A 22,947-nucleotide genomic window follows, 5' to 3' on the forward strand; every position below is an offset into this window, starting at 1 on the left:
ATGAAGCTCCAACGTGATTGATAGATGGCAATGGTGGAAATGGGTAGATTCAAGAGAATCTTTTAGTAAATGGCTTCCATATTTCTCTTACATTTAACCCTCAAAATGGTGGATTTTTCTCTATTTTATATGCTCTACCTGCAATGGATTTTCATCCTGCAAATGTAACATTATTATTTTAAGACCTGAATGTGCATTCCATTGGGGGGGTCTTTCTGAGTTTTGTTAGCGATGCTTAGCCAAACCTTGGAGATGTAAAACACAAATGCATTAATTATTTTTGTATGGAAAATATTGTTATCAAAATGGAAAAGTAATGTTAGAACCATTGCAGCATCCATTGCAACCCCTGCATGATCTATTGCATGGTGTGCACCCTCAGAGTAAAGTGTTCAAAAATAATATATCGAGCATATAATAGTGCTCTTGTATTTGTGTTTCTTGGTGCCAATATTGATGAGCTTTTAAGTGTTGCTAGAACTACTTATACCTTTAGAGTGCATGGCTTCATTTATCATCGTATAGGTATTGTCTTACCAAATATGTAGTGGCAAGAAAAGCCAAAGTTGGCACAACTTTATGTTTATGACATCGAGCATGATCTAAGCTATCTAATCACTTGGGGAGCTTTTAGATCTGTATGTATGCAATTGCAACATAGTTCTTTAACCAGAATTGAGAGTAGCCATCTTTATTGTTTTACAAACTAACAATATGCAATACTCAATTCCAATAGGAATTGAGGTTGCAGCTATCATGCTAGGTCAAGGTGATGAGGATATTTTTAATCATTGAGATATTCATGTTTATACTTCAAAAGGTCATTGTGTTTCATTTCAAACTTGCATAGAACATATATGCTAATGTTATATGTCTTTCTTTTCCCCTAAGGTGATGATGGGTAGCATATCAAAATTCCTTATAGTTATGTGGATATTTTTGTGCATGCATATGAAATGCCGAATAAATATTATGTTACTCAAATGCAATTTCATGCATTTCAACTTCAAGTGCATGAAGACATTGTGTATATTACATGGTGGTTGACCACTACAACTATTTATTGTTGATGTTTATTGTAGCATAAAGTAGTGTAGGTTGGCTTGGTGTCTTCAAAATCAAGTCGTATTATATACATAAGTATATAAAGGGTTGATAGATATAGTAGAGTGATGGATAACCAAAAAACACATTTTATTGGTGCCTTTGTGGATAAAAGGGTGGTTTTACCATGTTCCATTTATTGATGGACCAAGGCATATGTACTAGCGATATCAAGATGCGATGGCCATAGTGCAAAGTAAGGTAAAACTTGATCTTTTCATAACAATGATGTGCAACCACTACAAGGGAATGGGGCGATAGTGATGGCTAACACTGACCAAAAATTAGTGATGTCACTATTAGCATCCCTAATAGAGTCACTATTTGTGTTGCTAGCCATGTTAATAGCGACGCCTCTCTAAGAAAGAAATGCAACAAAAATCCAAGCACAGCATATATATATATATATATATACATATATATATATATATATATATATATATATATATAGAGAGAGAGAGAGAGAGAGAGAGAGAGAGCTCATCGCCGCTGCTACCGACACCAGTAAGATACGTGAAGAAGAAGGAGAAGTGAGGGAAGCCACAAAAGGGAGGCACAAAGGGTTTCATCTTTGAGTCTTTGAGATAGGCACATTACCTCTTCCTGCTTTGTTTTTGTGTTTTCTTCTTTTCTCTCTTTGTTTTTGTTTGTGGAGAGATGCATTGAGAGAGAGGAAGAGAGGAAAGGAGAGAGGGAGAATAAGGAAAGGAGAGGAAGAGAGAGAGAAAGGGGAGAAATGATTCAAAGAGGGAGGGGAAGAGAGAAATAGAGAGATGAAGAGAGGGAGAGAGGAGGGTGAGTAATAGAAACAATGAGGGAGAGAGAGGGGGGAGGTATAAATAAAGAGAGAGGAAACAAAGCGAAAAAGAGAGAAATAGAGGGGTGGGGAGAGATAGAGAGGGAGGCGAGATAAAAATAGAGAGGAGGAGAGAAAAGGAAGTGAGACAGAGGGAAGGGAGAGACAAGGAAGGAAGAGAGAGGGAGGTGGTAAAAAGAAGGGCAAGGGAAAGAGAGGAAGGGGAGTGAAAAGAAGAGAGGAAGAGGGAGAGAAAAATAAAGACACACACACACACACATGTAAGAAACAATAAAAATAGAGAGAAAGAGAGAGAGAGAGAGGGAGAGAGAAATACTAAAAACAATGAGAAAATGAGAGAAAGGGGAAAGAGAGAAAAGTAGAGGAAAAGGGGGGAGAGAGATCAAGAGAGGAAAGGAGACATTACTTTTCATTTTTTTGTTTTTTAAGTTTCTTGTTTTCGCTCTTTAATTTTGTTTATGGAGAGATGCGTTGAGTGAGAGAGGGGAGAAGGAAAGGAGAGAGAAGAGGAGAGAGAAACAAAGAAAGAAAAAGAGGGAGAGAGTAGAGAGATAGGAGAGATAAAAATAGAGAGAGGGAAGAGAAAGAGGAAAGTAGAGAGATGGAGGAAAAGAGAATATATATATATATATATATATATATATATATATATATATATATATATATAGAGAGAGAGAGAGAAGGGGGAAAGAGAGTTATAGAGAGATGAAAGGAGATAGAAAAAGAGAGATGGAAAGGAAAAACAAAAACAATAAGAGATAGAGGGAGGGAGGGAGGGACAGGGAAAGAGAGATGGAGATAAAGAGCAAGATAAAGAGAGGGAGGGAGACCTTGCTTCACATTTCTTTGTTTCGAAAGCTTTTTATTTTTTCTATTTAGGTCGATAAACCCATTGGAAGGCATGCTACTAACTACGCCCTCGATACCAAAAGACATGGTGGGCCTTTCAAACCTTTCTCGAATCTTGGAGCTTGAGATGGAGACAATGATCGATACATTACTTCCCATGGATGTGGAGTTATCTAATCTATTGAGAGAGGAGGTGCCCCTACCATTATATGATGGGTGCCGATATCTCACTTAAGGATGCTACTTGCAATCCTAAGTGTATAGGCAAAGTATGGATGACGCAATGCGAGTGTGACCGAGTTGTTCAGGTATATACTATGGTCCTTTATCTTTGACTTCATTATTAAAAAAATTTCATGCTCTTCAAAGGTACTTGATTTTTTTTTCAAGTTGCTAAAACATGACATGTTGCCACCTAGAAATGCAATGCTTGACTCTCGTGAAGATGCACGATTGGTGCTACTTACGAATTATTGGTATAGACTACAACAACATCCATGCATGTGTCAATGATTGTGTGTTGTTTTGAGGAGACTATGAGACTATGGAGACATGCCCAAAGTGTGGTGCTCACAGCTACCATCGATAGGACTTGTAAGGGCAAACCATCTCTCAGAAGGTTCTCAGACACTTTTCACTTATACTGCATATATGTCACATGTTTTGTATATTAGGCATGGTAAGCTTAACAATATGACATACACAAAATAGATCCACACATTGAGTCCAATGAATATCATCACATTCATGTGCATGGAGCCACATTGACTCCACCTTTCCACTCTTTGTTTGAGAGCCGAGAAATCTTTGGCTCGATCTTGCTATGGATGTGTGAATGCATTTGGTCTCTGCTCAATGTCTTACAGTTTGTGGCCTATAGTCCTTGTAAACTACATCTCACCATGGCTTTCTATGAAGAAAGAATACCTAATCATTAGCTTGCTCATTCCTAGAGGTGCTATAAAGTCAAGAACATGGACATCTATCTCCATCCATTAGTTGATAAGCTCATGATTTTGTGAGAGGAGGGGGTCATTGTGGAAGACACTAGTAAGCATAACGGTCGGTGGTCTGCTAATATACAAGCCATTCTTATGTGGACCATGCATGAATTTCCAGGATTCAGGGAGTGCTCAGGTAAGTGGACTTCCATTCTTGTTTCTGATATCTAATATAGCTTGTTCAAGTTTGTGTTGACTAGATAGGGATATTGTGACACGTCTAGTTACCTCAAGTTATCATGCATGTCCATTGTGTAGGCAACATTTAGACTCTCGAAGGTCACAAACCATGAAGAACTCATGATATATCAAGGACTCATGTAAGTTTGATAGTTTTTACTCTAGAAATACGCTTGGCAATTTATAATTTGTCAAATTTAATGCAATGAATCTCAGAGAAGGAGATCAATATATCCTCTATTGAATCTGCAAGGTGAGGAGTGATGGAGATGGTCTCTCTCCTTGAGAAGTACTTACTCACAAGCATAATCATGATACAAACTTACCTCCTGGTACATCTCTTGGATGAAGTGGACATTGTAGGACCTATCCATATGCCATGGATATTCTTCTTGGAGTGCTTTTCATGAAAACCATCGCGGCGAAAAGGTAGCATGGCTAAAGTTTTGACTAGTACTATCGAAGGCATTAGTGCATATTTCAGAGTGGCCACCACCAATGGTAGATTCAAATAACAGTATGCTATGGACAATGAATGATGATGATAGATTGGCAAGAGATGTGGTGATTGGAAATGAGATAGAAAAGTGGATGGACAATGCTATGAAGGAGAAAGTGAATTGTTTCTGTAATTTGCATCATGCATCCATGGAGAAGTGGCTCAGTAAGTATGAGCAGGGAAAAAGAGAGGGAGAGGGAGCATGATCAAAATTTTGACATAGTACACACCATCGACTTGTTTGATATTCCAAGGGCATGGAGGATATACAATGGTTTATGCCTATGAGGTGGTTGCATAAATCTTTGACCATAGTACTTACGCACATGCAAAGGGGTAGAGGTCTCTAGGGAGGAGCTAAAATTCTCGAGGGGATGTAATCCAAAGATGACCGTATGCATTCTTTGTCCTTATATCTAGATTTTATACACAATAACTAACCTAACTATTTTGAGATACATTACAAAATCTATAGTGTAGCAAGGTGGCATGGGCAATATTTTCAAGTTGAGCACATCGACAAAATATGCTCCTCCACAATGGACTGTGGTGTCAGGACAAAGTTTGAGCAAGAGAGCCAGCTACAGACCACGAATCTGAATACTCTAGTAGATGAGATGGAGTATTTTGGCAACTTGTAAAGTATTATCTCAGTGGATTACCATAGCTTCTCCATGATCATATTCGATGTACAATGGTTTTAAGTGGTATTAGAAGGAGTTGGGGCAATTGTACAGTGAGGTCCATCTAGATTTCTAGAGGTAGATTTTGAGAAAATATGGAATGATCTATACAACATGTTTGTCCTATTGAGTCGTTGTGAGCATGTGCATTACATTTTTTATTAATTTTTTCATTGTATGGAATAGTCACAAATGTTGATTCAGTCTTTGTAACACACTTATATGTGATATTGAACTTGTAGTCTTCTATCCAAATCCTTGGCAACCTTGATGGTGGCATGTTGTGCCATCAACACCTCAAAGTGCATGAGTGTATGATGAAATCAATGTCCCCAGCATGGACAAGGAGAGTATGAAGGTAGAGGGGTTGGTGTTGCAGGGGGTGGACGGCAAGGAGGGCTTAGAGCATGCAAATGAGACAAGCACGGGTAATGCAGATGAAGAGACAACATGCCAAGAATAATTTGAGAATGAAGTAGAATCCTCTTTCTTTGGAGACCTATATATAGACCTTCTAGTGTACGCCGAGCGATGCCAAGAGTTTGACATGGAGCCATAGGTCCAGTCCTATTTGCATTCACTTGCTCAATTCATTGATAATTTGCTTTTAAGGATTATTTAGTGTATGTGTTTTAATTAACATACTTTTTTGCATAGTTATATTATTGTGCTTTACCTAAATCCTTATATTGATTATTCTAACATCATTTTCTAACTTTGCAAGTTACCTTTGATGATATCCACAAAAAAGAGTAGGATGAGTTGAGGGATGATAGATGAGGAGCTATAAGATATCTTCACATGTATATCTCTAGATTAAATGGTCTACTTTAAAGATATGGTAGGCCATGAGTTGTCTTTGTCATCATCTAGTCATTGTACATGGTCTACCTTAATATGCTATGATGCTTTGATCTCCACTAGATAGAGTCAATGCTCTAGTCTGGCCCCGAAGGGAGGGAGTGGTTCTAGGATGTACTACGAAGATGCAGATTTGTGACCGGTGGTTGCTACTCCTCACTCTTGTAAGAGAAAGGCTCGTGTGGGTGTTGTGGAGGCACCGATACAGTTTCCCTGCCTCCTTGGTCTAGTGAATACTTGTTACCTCTAGGGTTTGTCACACATGTAAGGATATCTATTCTCGTGACTCCAGGTTTTGCCCAATCGCCCAGCACTTGTGGTACCCCTTACGGGTGCTATTCGGAGAGATACCACCCCTCCAGGTATGTAAGATATATAAGAATCCCATGGCTATGCCCAAGAGCATGGTTGTAGGTGAAAGAGAGTGTACCTTAGACATATCTCAGTAGGGTACAGATACCTCATAGATGAGAAAACAAAGTGTTGTAATCATGAATGTTGAGGGGAGAAGGATAATGGCTTGCATGATAAAGTTGCGCCTCGGGGAAGTTACTATATGTATATCCTCTACATCACGTACGTTCAAGGCCTATTTATAGATATCCTTATATATGAAATTTTTCTAAAGAAAATATAACCATTTTTATTAAATATGTGAATAGCCCCTTTATATTACATCCTTTTGTATATAAAAAATGTATAAAAATGGTATTTGAAAAACACCTTATTTTGAACCCACGTGATGCACACATATATTCATGAGTAACTTACCCGAGAGTTACACCAACAAGTATTTAGGCACAAATTTTTAGACTATTGAAAGAATATACCAAAGGGGAGCAAGGACTATATTGTAGCATCCTTGCATAAGGAGTTTTCAATACCTACGATGACAGAGGTTTTCCACGGAATGGATGATGGATTGTATGTGTGCATATATGTCACATAGACAAACTAATGCATGCAAGGCAATCAAGAGTGGCACCTCAAAGCGTGAGTAGTTAGACATAGAGGATTAGTGGAGACTATGGGAGAGGCCATAGACTCTCCAAGACAATGGTGACAGCAGACGAGAGGCAGTGAGGGTATGATTGGAGGCAAGGGTCATATATCATCTGGGGAGTGGCGACCATAGAACACAATATTAGTGAGTTTGGGTATCTCCCAGTTCCCATTTTTTGAATACTAAAAATATGGCACCTTGATAACATGCCCATAAGTTTCTCAAAATCATATGACGTGACCTATCATTGGTTGAAAAATGGAATCTATTGAGCTATGGAATACTTGATTTGGAGTTAAGTGTTCAAGTTATGACAAATCCAAAGATTTGACCACGTGTCCCAAACTTATGGGAAATTCCCATATTCCCCAATATGATTTTATAGCACTTATTTAGAGGATTTTGTAAGTTTTCTTTTGGTTCTTCTCACTTTCTTATTTGGAATATCACTTGTACTAACAACCTTATTTCTAACAATGCTACTTTGTTTTATTTGCAATACTCCGCTACAAACCACGATTCTACAGGTTTGGAGATTCTGTATGCAAAGAGATACGGTCTCACTGCACTTATCGATAAATTGTATGAGCACAACATCCTAGTAAGTTAAGCCACTTTCTTGTTTGCATTCATTAGCTTTTTTATGATGCATTATGTATTGTGGATTAATCTTTGGTTGTTTATATTGTACAATATATTCAATGCTCCATTGCATCAGGACAAGCTTTCAAATAGTGAGGAGCTATAAGATTTGCTTGGATTCATGGAGTGCACATCGTTTTCTTTTTTGGCCCCATGATCCATGCAGGCTCTTTCCATGTATCATTTCTTAGATATGATTTCTCATCCTTTATATAAACTTGCATTTGGTGATATTTATAGATACATTTCCATGTTTGTTTTGGACTCTCCTCTCTATGGTTCCATGTAGTTCTATGATTTGTCATAATCAATCTTGTACTTATTTAAATATTGAATCAATGTACTTACTTAAATATTGAATTAGTGACCTTTTTTTTCAATATCTCATGATGCACTTGTCTTAATGACGATTGTGTATTCAATATGTAATTGCTTCATAGAACATTATTCAACACACATGGTGCTGGAGGTCACAGGGCATCATGCCACCTAATTTTTTTCTCTACAAACTGTGCCTATTCATGTTGCTAATTTACTGCACGTTGTCGTGCTGCTGCGCATCCGAGTCGTATATACCTCCATTTCTTTTGTTGTGCATTTGTGTTATTTTCTGCGTGTGATTCATTGTGTGTGTGATGCATTTCGATAATCCGCATCCAATGTATATATTCCCTTAGTGCAAGTGTTCGATTTTGTTTGGATGCATAATGTGTGTGTGTTAGAAAAAGATGAAAAACTGATGCCAAAGGATAATGATCTCTAAGAAAAGTGCAAGGAATTATGGAATCAAAGAGAAGGTTTATCCCGAAGGAATCCATTTGATGATTCTTTGGGTCGACAGACCGATTATCTTTGATGTCAGAGACCTTGGGTACCAATTACAATGAAAGAGTTTTTCCGTCCATAATTTATGAGACCTTGAAGGCAGCTATAGCACAGTGTAATGCAACCAGCTCATAACACAACGTGAGGCTGTTAGCAGAGAGATAAGGAAAATTCTTACCCAGCGGGCTGCAAATTTCAATATTGCACTTGATGATGTTTCAATTATTAACCTTACTTTTAGTAAAGAGTTTACAACTGCTATTGAAGCAAAACAGGTGGCTGCTCAGAAAGCTGAGAGAGCTAAATTCAGAGTGGAGAAAGGGGAACAAGATAAAAGAAGGGCCATTGTTCGAGCAAAAGGGGAGGCGAAAAGTGCTCAACTTATTGGGAAAAGCTATATTCAACAATCCTTCTTTTCATTACACGGAGAAAAAGATGGAGGCTAGCACAAAAAAATAGCGGGCAATATATCCAATTCAAAAAAAACAGAGTCTTGGAGAGAAGAGGGAGGGAATCTTTTGATCGTGGGAGGAAAAATCCAAATATTTTTGGCAGGATATCTTCTCTCTCGAAGGCGGCATTGCTTTGCTCATGAATCATTACGGTTTGCGCAGGTCTAGTGAAATACCGAGAGGGGCAATCAATCGGTATTATACCCCCTGGTGTTGATGCCAATGAAAAGCCTCACAAACTTCGACTCTATTCTATTTCTAGCAGTGCACCAGGAGATTTTGGTGATTACAAAACTCTGCGGCATCAACGGAATTGGGCGAGACATCTGTTCTCTTCGCCTTAGGAAAAATACTCGACAGACCTGAATGGACCTTCAAAACAAGTATTGGATGCTTCGTCACGGTCGGAGCATTCCCAATCAGAACCTGATTGAGTCACATCTGAGAAACGGTATCCTAGAAGAGCTTGGGATCGCTCCCCAGGGTGTGGAATAAGCTTGAGTAGCAGGTCAACTCTTTAAACAAGCAATTGAAGGAGAAAGCATCTCCTTGGACAAAGTGCGAATTTTTTTTGCTCCCCCTTCATCAGAACGAGAGACACGAATGAGTGACACAGGAAAAGAAGTCGTGGATGTCTTGAAGATTGATCCTGGCAATGTGCAATTTGTGGAGGTTTTACGAGAATGTATCCAGAAATATGGGCACGATGTTTACTGTAAAAGAGCGACAAACTTGAAGTCAACGAAGGCGAGCTTGGAGGAATATATCATTGACAGATGCTGTGGCCAGTATTCGCTGTAGATGAAGAAAGCCGAGGAGGAGACAGACAAAAGAATAGCACTGATAGAGATGGCGTCCTCGAGCTCTTCCTGTACGTTCGGCTTCTCCAGCCCTATGGGAAGTCCCACGGCTAGATCTTCCTGGCTCTGCCCATGTTTCCGTTGATCAGCAGACCATCGTCGCCCCTGACCTTTACTTCGATGAGCACGTCGTCATCCACGGCATCTTCTGAGCTCTTAACCCGGACTTTTACATGTTCCCTTCGTCCTCGGCTGTCAGAACTTCACCCTTTCCAGAAAATTAAGCTTTCACTGTGCGTGTACGGAAGAAGAGTTTGGGAGTCTGGAAAAGTTATGAGTCCGTAAGGATTGTATAGCTTCACTTAGATGTCTTGTTATGGGGATTGTATTACAGTGATTAAGATAGTGCAGAGTGAAGGCACCGCAGGCAGATCTTTCGTGGTCTGATGTGATGCTGAATGTGCAAACTAGACAATATTGTGGGTGGAACTATGTCGTGTCCTAAAACCGACAACATACTGTCCACCAGTAGGAGAATTAATCAACCAAACAGTGCATGCCTTCATTCAGTCAGCCTTGAACATTGGTAGAAGGAGAGAAGACAACAATGTTGCTGTTTGCGCTGCTAAGGAAGAAAGTTTGATGCTTTTGACGGTGCTTTAAGCTCCACAGTAGCTTTGCAGAACAGGCTTCTTCAAGTGTGCTGGCTACTGATCCTGGTTTATTTTGAAAATCCTAAAACACAACATTGGATTGCTGTTATTTCTGGGTGTGATTGACAGCATATTGCACTCTTCAGAGGTCTTATCATGATTATGAAAGAAGCTCACATGCATTAGCTAAAGAGAAAATAAATCAGATTTTCCTGAGACAAAAAGGAGGGACTTATCAAGTATGGTTATGTTGTTTTGATAAAGCAGATTACTATGTTCATTCAGACCATTATCATTCTGAGTTTCATGTAACTCATTTGACCTGAAATATAATGTATTTTGGCATCAACATTTCAAAGTTTCTTCTTGGTAGTCTCTTCCATTGCTGTATCTAGAACCCCGTGTTCTGCAGCCCTTGCGTGAACTCTACGACATTTCTGGTGAACCTGACGTGAAAGTGCTACGTCATTTTTCAGCAAGATGGGAGACTCGCAAGAAGAGATGACAGATGATAATGTCATGAAGAACCTGTTTCAGTCATTTACCATGTATATGCAGCAACAAGCTCATGCAAAACGAGACAGTGATGCTATGGATGCCTTGAAAGCTGTCCAACAGGAGTTGAAGCAGTTTAATGGCCAGCAAGTGTCCACTTATCTGCATTTGTATGAAGAAAAGATGAAGTTTTTTGGGGTTTCTCAAGATGTTTGGAGCCGCTACTTCTTGCGGATCGTGGTGCGCGCTCTTGAAGGTCGAATTGCAGAAATTCAAGAGGCACATGCAGGTTGGGCTGAATTTAAGAAGGCATTAAAAGATGAATATTTCCTGGAAGATACAGGTCTTATGAATCGCAGGAATTTTTTAGCATGGGTTTCTATGCCTAATAAGGGACTTTCTGTTACCGCTCTTCTGCGAGAGTTTGAAAGCCGTTATGATCAGTTGGATGGGACTGAACATCAAGCTTTGGAAATGCGAAAAGTGGAGTTATTTTTGCAAGCTGTAGATGCTGATTTATAGAAAAAGTTGGATGATCTTTTGGAAGATCAAGCTACTGATTCAGGTTTAAAGACTGAGTGGAGACATGTCATTGATGCTGTGAATGCTCTTGTTAAGAAGCAGCGCAGGAGAGTCAGATTGCATCGAAATACAGGATCAGTTCCTGAAAAATCCTTGGAGACTTCTTCTTCTACCCCTGCTGCAACTTCTTTGCCTAAGCCTACTCCTCCTGTTGTGAATCCACCAGTTCCTGCTGCTCCAGTGCCCTTATCTGTAGATGATGTTTTTAAAGGCTTGGCGGATTTGACGATTGAAGCAGTCAAAGCTGAAGTTGGTAAGTTAAAGGAGCAACTTATGTCAGTACCTGTTGTAGCACCTGCTCCAGCGACTACTTTTCCAGCTGGTCAAAGAAAAGGGCGACGATGTATTTGGCGTGATAGTACAGAGCACCAACACTGCAGAGATTGTGATGCTTTTTAGGAAGCACGTAAGAAGAATGTAGTGTTCTGGGGACAAGATGGGAATATATGGCTGACAGAGACTGGCGCTCCTCTTGACACGAACTTCGGTAAGGGAGGTATGAAGAAGCTTGTTGATGATATGGCTGCGCGATCAGCTTATGTGAGTGTTAGAGGAGATGCTTCAGCTTTTGGAGTCCAGGTTGAGCAAAAATCTGATGGAGACTCTGCTTTATGGTCTTCTACCTTGGAGATAGCGAGAAGAGGGAAAGTTCAGGTATCTACTATGACTTGTGTGGGCTCTAGCATCCGAGGAGTAACAGGATGGGATTCTCCTGTTGACAGGTATTCTATTTTTGCTTATATGGCTAAAACGCAGGGTTTAGATGCCATGGTTGAGGAAAAGAGAAGAAGAGATGAGGAGGGTCCCAGCACCTCCAAAAAGACTAGAGGGGGTGACTTTGTTTCACCACCTGTTACAGCTCCACCTATGTCAAGTTCTCCAGCTCAATCAGGTCCTGATCAACCAATGGGAGACAAGCAGAAAGAAAAGAGGCAACCAAGAAAAGAGCTAGAATTCAAGCTCTTGTCAGATCTTGAAATGCAAACGGATATGAGTAAGATTTTTCATGAAAGAATTTTGAATAGTGAAGTTACTTTTACTGTTGGCGAAGCTCTTGGGATTGCTAGAAGAGAAATACAGGATCAGATGCAGGATCTTTTGCGGAGGAAACGACATGCGATGGAAGGACCTGCTTTACAGGGATTGTGGCATGGAGCTCTTGGGGAAGAGCATGATGATGCAGTGATGGTTGAGAATGCTTCTGTTAATCCGCAATTGGAGAAAATAGTGCAGCCTATGCAGTATGAAGATGATGAGACCCCTATTCTCATTCCTTGCAGCCATTTTTCACGAAGTCATTGGGCTAGAGCAACCACTGAGACAGTGGTAAGGATTGGAGAGAAAAAAATTCCCTTGGTCGCTTTAGTTGATCATGGTTCAGAGATTAATCTTATTGCTCGAGGTGTTTATGAGAGTGGCAAGTGGCCTATGGATGCAGAGCATGGCTAGCGCATGAGAGCCGCCAATAATACTTCTGGTGATATGTATGCTGCTTGTCCGAGTATCAGAATTTCTATTGGTAATGTTGAAGAGGATTATCATTGCTTTGTTCAGGATTCATGCTCTTATCCGATTATTCTTGGGCAGCCTTTCATTACAGAAGCAAGAATGGAAACAAAAGTGATGGATGACGGGTCAGCTTATGCGCGGATACGAAGTAAAGATGGTATGCAAGCTGTTCAGTTTATGACTGTTGGGGTAAATCATCCGAGAAACAGGGACTCCTTGCGTGAGGCACCACTACCTGCGAAGGAGTTGGATTTTCATTAGGTACCGCTGTCTTGCGAGACGCCAGTGGTACGGAGCGGAGAAAAGAGGAGATCTCGCCTCCTGGCAACTAGTCTTTCTCCAATAATTTTGTTGGTTTTTCTTCAGATAGTTCAGTGAGTTATCAGAAAATTTCAGATTTGCCTAGAGCTGCCAGGCAGTACATTGGTCGTAAGGAGAAAGAGTTGAAGAATGCAGGTATTTTGCAAGTAGAAGAGCATGTGGATGGATTGTATGAAGGAATGTCTTATGCAGATACTTTGTTTGAGATGAGAGCAATGCTGAAAACTGATGTATGTAAGGGTTCAAAGATCATACCTGTGCAAACCTTGGATATGTTTCAGGAAATTTCTGGTTTTATGCTGCAAACAGAGTTAGAGGCTGAGAGAACTCAGCAAACTGAATTTATGGCTGATCTTGATCAGCTAACAGAATTGCAGAGGGCTGAATCCATTCAGCCAACAGAGTTGAATGCAGAAAAATTTCTGCATATAGAGTTTCAGGATGCATCTATGCAGTCCATAGAGCCGAGGGCTGAATCCATTCAGCCAACAGAGTTGAATGCAGAAAAAATTTCTGCATACAGAGTTTCAGGCTGCACCCATGCAGTCCATAGAGCGAAAGGCTGAAATTTTTCAGCCAACAGAGTTGAAAGATGCTGAAAATTTACAGAAATTGCAGCAAAGAAAAGAGTGCTTGAATGATGCCAAGGTTGACACAAAATATAAAACAGTTGATAAGAAGGTTAAGCCGGTTGCAGGCCCGCTTCCTTCTGATAGTGATGAACAGATTGAAAAAGCTATGAAGCAGCCTATGTTGAGGGACCCTGCGAATATTGAACATAAGTTTACAGCTGAAACTCTTGCAGAATTGAAGATTGGAAATGATGATTTTTTGCTTCTAGTGGAAAAAGAATGTTTTAGAGAGATGCTTGGACGTCATGGTAAGGCATTTGCTTTCTTTCCACATGAAATTGGCTGCATTAGTCCCGAATTGGTTGCACCTATGGTCATCTTCACTGTTCCTCATGTAGCATGGAATATACGTCCTATACCTGTGCCTAAAGCACACTTGCCAAAGCTGATAGAGTTGCTGAATGAGAAGATTAAAATGGGGATTTTGGAACCCTCTTCTGCACCCTACTCTAACAGGTGGTTTACTGTACCAAAGAAGAATGGTACTTTGAGATTTATTCAGGATATGCAGCCCGTGAACAAAGTGACAATCAGGAATGTGGGAACAGGTCCAGTTGTGGATGAATTTGCTGAGGCTTTTGCAGGACGAGCCATCTATTCTCTAGGTGACTTGTATTCAGGTTATGATCAGTTTCAGCTTGCCTTGGAAAGCAGGGATATTACTACTATGCGGACACCTATTGGTCTTGTGAGGATGTGTACCTTGCCTCAAGGTGCCACAAACTCAGTTGCTCATATGATGAATGCTATGCATAGAGTTCTACGAGACTATATTCCACAGTATACCATGCCTTTTCTAGATGATGTGCCTATTAAGGGTTGTGCAGAGGAAGAAAAGAATGAAAGTCTTGATTTGCGTGGATGTAGACAGTTTGTGGCTGACCACTTGATTGCTTGTGAGCAAATATTGACACGATTAGAGGAGGTAAATTTGACACTTTCAGGGCTGAAATCTGTCTTTGGTGTTAATGAAGTTATCATAGTTGGGCATATGGTTGGATATTATGGCAGAAAGCCTTCTCCTGCAAAGGTGGATGCCATAAATAGGATTGCAGAGTATTGCTCGACTACTTCAGAGGTGCGGAGATTTGTGGGAGCTTGTGTATTTTACATGATTTGGATTCCTCATTTTGCTCATATAGCAGATGTTCTTTATCAGCTGCTTCGAAAGGGGCAGAAATTTCATTGGGATGAGAAGCATTCAAAAACCATGCGTAAGCTCAAGAAGCTGTTGCAATCAGCTCCTACTCTACGCAAGGCGGATTATCAGTGTGGACGGCCGATCATGTTGACAGTTGATACTAGCCCTATCGGCATAGGTTGGGCTATGGGATAGGATGATGCTGATGGAAATAGGTATGCTATCCGCTTTGGAGCTAAAGTTCTTAATGAGCGACAAAGGAGATACCCGTAGATCAAAAGAGAGTTGTGGGGAGTAGTCACTGCACTGAAGTGTGACAAAGGGTATTTTATTGGAGCTTCAGTTGTTGTGGAAACAGATTGTTTGCCTTTGCGTGGCATGATTACTAGTTGCTCGACTCCAGATATAGCGATGCTTCGGTGGATTGCCTATATTAAATCATTGAATCCAGAATTTCGACACATAGCAGGGAAAGATAATCCAGTTGCTGACATGCTATCTAGAGCGAGATATGAGGATGAGGAGTCAATGCTTGCAGAAGATGATGAGACAGAGTTTGCTGCTTCTGTCCTTGTTCATGATTGTCATGTATCTACTGTTGAAGCCTTTATTGAAGAACTTTATGTTGATGAGTGGCTGCAAATTGGACAGTATCTAAATTCATTGACTCGAAGAGCTGATTGGACTGATGATGAATTCAAGAAAATCAGAAGGAAGGCTTATGGGCATTTCTTAAAAAATGGTTTTCTTTGGAAGCATCCAAGAAAGAGAGGAGGCTTGCCCCTGAGAGTAGTTTGTGATGTAGCGATGCAGATACAGATTATGCGAGAGTTTCATGAGAGCTCATGGGCTGGACATAGAGGTGTGTGGGCTACTTATGAGAAAATCAAAGAAAGATACTGGTGGAAAGGGATGTATAAAGATGTTTCTCATTTTGTGGAGACTTGCAAGGACTGCCAACTTTACTCTTTAGTGCGACATCGTGATGAGTTGCATCCAACTTATCCACTATGTATGCATTATAAGTGGGTAGTAGACTTGGTTACTTTGCCAGTGGGACTTTGGCAGATGAGATATCTTGTCTTGGCTAGGGAGGATCTTACAAACTATGTTAAAGGCAGACCGTTGCGGACGAAGACCACCAGTACAGTATGTAAATTCTTGTTGGAAGAAATATTTTGCAGGTATGGATGTATAGCCAAGATTACAGCTGATCGTGGAGAGCTAGATGCAGATGAAGCTAGAGAATTCTTCTCACGGCTTGGGATTAAATTGGCTCTTACTACTGCCTATAATCCAAAGGGAAATGGAAAAAGTGAAAGAGGACATCCGCCAATAGTTAAAGCATTAGCAAAAGCTTGTAGAGGTCGGATTGGAGATTGGCCGAGATTACTACCTTTTGCATTGTGGGCTAATCGCTCTACACATAGTGTGACTACTGGATACATGCCTGTGGAGTTGATGTATGGGCAAAAACCTGTCATGCCTACTGAAATTTGTGCTCTCACTTGGCGTGTTCTTCCGTGGCATGAGAATTTATCAAGGGAAGAGCTTCTAGCCCTTCGGATTCATCAACTAGAGAGAAGGACAGTAGATGTGCAATTAGCAGTTGATCGTTTGAAGGCAGCCCGTCTCAGAAACAAGGACAGGTTTGATTTAAGGCATCGCTTGAGGCCTAGAGCCATAAAAGAAGGAGATTGGGTTCTAGTCTACGACAGTAGTCTAGAAAATCAGCATAGTAGCATGAGAAAAATGGTTCAAAGATGGTTTGGACCGTATGAAGTAAGGCAGGTTTTTGACAATGGTACCTATGAGCTGGCTGAATTAGATGGAACAGTATTGAGGGTGCCTATTGCTGGAAAACGAGTCCAGATTTTCAAGAGAAGAGAAGATGAAGAATATGCACTTGAAGCATTGACAGAAGAAGAGCAGGTAGAAGAAAGACAAGCAGAAGAAACAGAGAACATAGATGATGAAGCTGATGGAGAAACAGGTCTACTAGAAATAGATGATGGACTTGACCTGTTTGTCGATTTGAATGATCCTGGATAGTTGGCACATCCGGAGGATGCGTAGGTTTAGAGGGGGTGGATGTCGTGCTGCTGCGCATCCGAGTCGTATATACCTCCATTTCTTTTGTTGTGCATTTGTGTTATTTTCTGCGTGTGATTCATTGTGTGTGTGATGCATTTCGATAATCCGCATCCAATGTATATATTCCCTTAGTGCATGTGTTCGATTTTGTTTGGATGCATGATGTGTGTGTGTTAGAAAAAGATGAAAAACTGATGCCAAAGGATAATGATCTCTAAGAAAAGTACAGGGAATTATGGAATCAAAGAGAAGGTTTATCCCGAAGGAATCCATTTGATGATTCTTTGGGTCGACAGACCGATTATCTTTGATGTCAGAGACCTTGGGTACCAATTACAATGAAAGAGTTTTTCCGTCCATAATTTATGAGACCTTGAAGGCAGTTGTAGCACAGTGTAATGCAACCAGCTCATAACACAGTGTGAGGCTGTTAGCAGAGAGATAAGGAAAATTCTTACCCAGCGGGCTACAAATTTCAATATTGCACTTGATGATGTTTCAATAATTAACCTTACTTTTAGTAAAGAGTTTACAGCTGCTATTGAAGCAAAACAGGTGGCTGCTCAGAAAGCTGAGAGAGCTAAATTCAGAGTGGAGAAAGCGGAACAAGATAAAAGAAGGGCCATTGTTCGAGCAAAAGGGGAGGCGAAAAGTTCTCAACTTATTGGGAAAAGCTATATTCAACAATCCTTCTTTTCATTACATGGAGAAAAAGATGGAGGCTAGCAGAAAAAAATAGCGGGCAATATATCCAATTCAAAAAAAACAAAGTCTTGGAGAGAAGAGGGAGGGAATCTTTTGATCGTGGGAGGAAAAATCCAAATATTTTTGGCAGGATATCTTCTCTCTCGAAGGCGGCATTGCTTTGCTCATGAATCATTACGGTTTGCGCAGGTCTAGTGAAATACCGAGAGGGGCAATCAATCAGTATTATAACCCCTGGTGTTGATGCCAATGAAAAGCCTCACAAACTTCGACTCTATTCTATTGCTAGTAGTGCACCAGGAGATTTTGGTGATTACAAAACTCTGCAGCATCAACAGAATTGGGCGAGACATCTGTTCTCTTCGCCTTAGGAAAAATACTCGACAGACCTGAATGGACCTTCAAAACAAGTATTGGATGCTTCGTCACGGTCGGAGCATTCCCAATCAGAACCTGATTGAGTCACATCTGAGAAACGGTATCCTAGAAGAGCTTGGGATCGCTCCCCAGGGTGTGGAATAAGCTTGAGCAACATGTCAACTCTTTAAACAAGCAATTGAAGGAGAAAGCATCTCCTTTGACAAAGTGCGAATTTTTTTTGCTCCCCCTTCATCAGAACGAGAGACACGAACGAGTGACACAGCAAAAGAAGTCGTGGATGTCTTGAAGATTGATCCTGGAAATGTGCAATTTGTGGAGGTTTTACGAGAATGCATCCAGAAATATGGGCACAATGTTTACTGTAAAAGAACGACAAACTTGATGTCAACGAAGGCGAGCCTGGAGGAATATATCATTGACAGATGCTGTGGCCAGTATTCGCTGTAGATGAAGAAAGCCGAGGAGGAGACAGACAAAAGAATAGCACTGATAGAGATGGCGTCCTCGAGCTCTTCCTGTACATTCGGCTTCTCCAGCCCTATGGGAAGTCCCACGGCTAGATCTTCCTGGCTCTGCCCATGTTTCCGTTGATCAGCAGACCATCGTCGCCCCTGACCTTTACTTCGATGAGCACGTCGTCATCCACGGCATCTTCTGAGCTCTTAACCCGGACTTTTACATGTTCCCTTCGTCCTCGGCTGTCAGAACTTCACCCTTTCCAGAAACTTAAGCTTTCACTGTGTGTGTACGGAAGAAGAGTTTGGGAGTCTGGAAAAGTTATGAGTCCGTAAGGATTGTATAGCTTCACTTAGATGTCTTGTTATGGGGATTGTATTACAGTGATTAAGATAGTGCAGAGTGAAGGCACCGCAAGCAGATCTTTCGTGGTCTGATGTGATGCTGAATGTGCAAACTAGATAATACTGTGGGTGGAACTATGTCGTGTCCTAAAGCCGACAACACACTGTCCACCAATAGGAGAATTAATCAACCAAACAGTGCATGCCTTCATTCAGTCAGCCTTGAACATTGGTAGAAGGAGAGAAGACAATAATGTTGCTGTTTGCGCTGCTAAGGAAGAAAGTTTGATGCTTTTGACGGTGCTTTAAGCTCCACAGTAGCTTTGCAGAACAGGCTTCTTCAAGTGTGCTGGCTACTGATCCTGGTTTATTTTGAAAATCCTAAAACACAACATTGGATTGCTGTTATTTCTGGGTGTGATTGACAGCATATTGCACTCTTCAGAGGTCTTGTCATGATTATGAAAGAAGCTCACATGCATTAGCTAAAGAGAAAATAAATCAGATTTTCCTGAGACAAAAAGGAGGGACTTATCAAGTGTATGGTTATGTTGTTTTGATAAAGCAGATTACTATGTTCATTCAGACCATTATCATTCTAAGTTTCATGTAACTCATTTGACCTGAAATATAATGTATTTTGGCATCAACATTTCAAAGTTTCTTCTTGGTAGTCTCTTCCATTGCTGTATCTAGAACCCCGTGTTCTACAGCCCTTGCGTGAACTCTACGACAACGTATCACTATGTGCATCGGTATATGTGTCAAAATGTGTCACTATTGGCATTGTTATTTCGGATTTGTAGAGACGTATATACCGATGCTTTTAGCAATGATAGGGGTATATTTCAAAATGAATATTTGCATCACTTTAAATGTCAATATGTGGCATGTATCTTGTAGTGAACCCAAACTGGTCAAAGATAATAACTGATGATTTGTTCCTTGGACAAAGTACATAGGATCGTTCTGATTTAATAACTCAAATTTCCATAAAAAACATTCTAGTATGATGCATACACTATGGAAAGAGAAACCCTTTAGGAATATCATAGGTTATGTTAGTGTGATTGAGTTTCAAAAGTAAATGTTACCACATTCTCATACTTTGCTAATCTACGAGCACCCTTTCAAGCCCCCTAAAGTGTCTCACTATGACAAATGGGTTTGTGTTGAGTTACTTGATAAAGTAAAATTTCCAACAATACTTGAGACAATTTCAAAATGTAATATGCAAGGCCATTTTCATGCATTGAATCCTAACGGTCCTTGCATGCGTGGTGTTGATGTACTAAAAAAATTGCTTGAATATTTGTTCATACAAAGATTATTGATGATACTAACTATCCCATTTGTAGAAGGCAAGGTGATATAATGCATACATAGGGGTCTACTAAATAGTGGCTAATATTAAATATTTGTATAAATATATATACAAGGGACATGATGTGCAATGATACTCTTCTGGGGTGGCTTTAATTACAAATTAGATAAGTGCTCATGAAGCAGATAAAATAGAAAGCTATTAGGTTGCAAGATATGACTCTACTTTTGAGGCATGTTGGCAAATATTTGATTTTCCATTGCATAATGAGAAACTAGATATAGAATTTTTACAAGTGCACTTGCTTGGTGAGAATAATGTGATGTTTCAGGATACATATAAAAATGTAATAGAGAGTATCCAAAAGTCTAGAACTATTATTTTTCAAGAATTCGTGATGTATTGGGTATGGAATACACAATGAAAGGTTTGGATCAAGAGAAAATGTGCCAAGACATGTGTTGTGGTACCCAGCTGTGGTAAGTGTTACTACTTACTAATGCTTTTGACAATATCTCAAGGTTGTACTTCCTTTGAGGATTTGCGAACTATTGAAAATGTGATGTATGACACTTTAAGGAGGCTTGCATTGCAAAAGGCAGGTTGGAGAGTGATGATGAGTGGACTCTATGCTTAGCAGAAGCTCCATCCATGTAGACTAGTGTTCAACTTCCTGCTTTGTTTGTTGTAATTTTGGTCTTTTGTGAGCCTACTCAACCTGGCCAACTTTGGAAAAGGTTTTTGGAACCAATGAAACATATGATATTTTATATAAATTACACTAATAGTATGGGTATGTCTCCAATTCTATTCTACAATAAGAGGATTCAAATAGAGCATTATTGTATCTCAAATATTTATTACATTAGCATGGACAAAAATTGTCTAACACTACAACAGAAACGAGGCATAGACGCAGATGTTAGACGCGCAAAGTCGGGCGCGTTTATCAGAGCGTCTATAAGTGCGTGTAAATAGACGCGAATTTTGTGTCTATATATCTGCGCAAACAGATACTAATATAGACGCGCCAGCAGACGCACAATTATTTAACCACCTAAAATTAGCAATTCACATAATTAAAAAACCAAAGTTAATCATTATTTAACCACTTGAAATTGATTCTTGAGCATGCACATGTGCGCATGATAAAAACCATAGAATTAAGAATACACATTGAATCATTGAATTAAAAAAATAGAGTTAATAATTACTTTTTCATTGCTCTCTAATGAATGGCAGTTCCTCCAGTTGATAAGCCTGATATAAGTAATTAGCGGCAAGCGACAGAAACCTTACAATTAGTAGTAAGCATTGGAATATGTATCTCGTAATTTCTCTACGTACTTGAAGATGATAAAAGATACTTCTTTTTTATTATGGAAAATTCAATTTAGCTTTAAAATTGACTATTGATTCTTGAGTATGCACGTGTGCGCATGATAAAAAGCATAGAATTAGGAATACACATTGAAAATTAAGTATGTTACAGTGAATGATCCATCTCATCTTCAATGAGATCAGCCCTTGCTAAACTATCTACTTCTAGGTCTATGTTACCAAGAGGTAACGAAACAAATAAGTCTATCCCACTATCAGATGTGTTGCTATATTGCTCAATAACTTCATCAATATCATCGACAATCACATTATTGTCTTCTTCTGCGTTTCCTTGAACATCCTCGCGAGGTTCATCTTGTACTATATCACGCATATCATCCATTATGGTGTCATCATGCACATCATCATTAATTGTTGGATTGTTATCTGCTATCTCCATGTCGGTAATATTACCATATAGTGGTTTTGAACAATTAGATATAGGGATGACATACCACCATTGGTTATTGTTTACCATTGGATGATACATAACCTGTATTTGAAAAACAAAAGCAAAAAACTTAAGTACTTATTATATTGTGTATATGTATCACATGTATACATATAAAAAAATTAGCGTTTGCATATATACATGCTCGCATTGTTGAGGTAGTACTAATGTGTCATTCTTGTTTTGGTGAAATTTTGTAGATTCAATGGTTACAAGACCACTTGGATGACGTCTGATTGTGCAATGCTCACCATTTGTTCCCACTTCACATCCAGTACATATATAAAAAATCGTCTGAATTCAAGCTTCAGAATATCTTGGATCAAGCCACAATAACCTTCCATGGTACCATTGGCAGCCTCGAAGTGAGCAAAGACACCACAATCTTGGGTATTTCTCTTTTCATCTATACATTGAATTCGAAGATGTTTACCCTCACACCAAAGTGCATTGAATAATGTGCACTAGTAGTAAAAGATAAAAGATCAAACATGTCAATTATTTATATAAAATAAAACTTATAGAAATAAATTAATTGATAGTATGTCTCACCTTTGATAAGCAACCTCGTGCGTATTCCCACTCTTCTTGAGATATATTAATTTCCTCCTCTTTTTCCATTCTCTCCATTTCATCATGTAACCAATCTATATCAATATGATGTGGGAGCGCATTTAGATGATCTGGAATGAGACATTACGTCCATATCTAGTGCAAAATTCTTGTCTTTTTCTTTTTCTTCTTTCCCTTGCTTCATTATATA

General features: G+C 39.7%; 2 pseudogenes; both read left to right on the forward strand.

Moving 5' to 3' along the window:
• The first annotated feature begins 8,391 nt into the window (after nucleotides 1-8,391).
• On the forward strand, nucleotides 8,392-8,923 carry LOC148041860 (prohibitin-1, mitochondrial pseudogene; annotated as a pseudogene).
• An 8,427-nt stretch (nucleotides 8,924-17,350) lies between these two features.
• On the forward strand, nucleotides 17,351-17,882 carry LOC148041861 (prohibitin-1, mitochondrial pseudogene; annotated as a pseudogene).
• Nucleotides 17,883-22,947: the final 5,065 nt, after the last annotated feature.

This window comes from Lygodium microphyllum, chromosome 1 (genome assembly GCF_053477565.2).
Source record: "Lygodium microphyllum isolate KBCC chromosome 1, Lygodium_microphyllum_v1.1.10, whole genome shotgun sequence".
Taxonomy (NCBI): domain Eukaryota; kingdom Viridiplantae; phylum Streptophyta; class Polypodiopsida; order Schizaeales; family Lygodiaceae; genus Lygodium; species Lygodium microphyllum.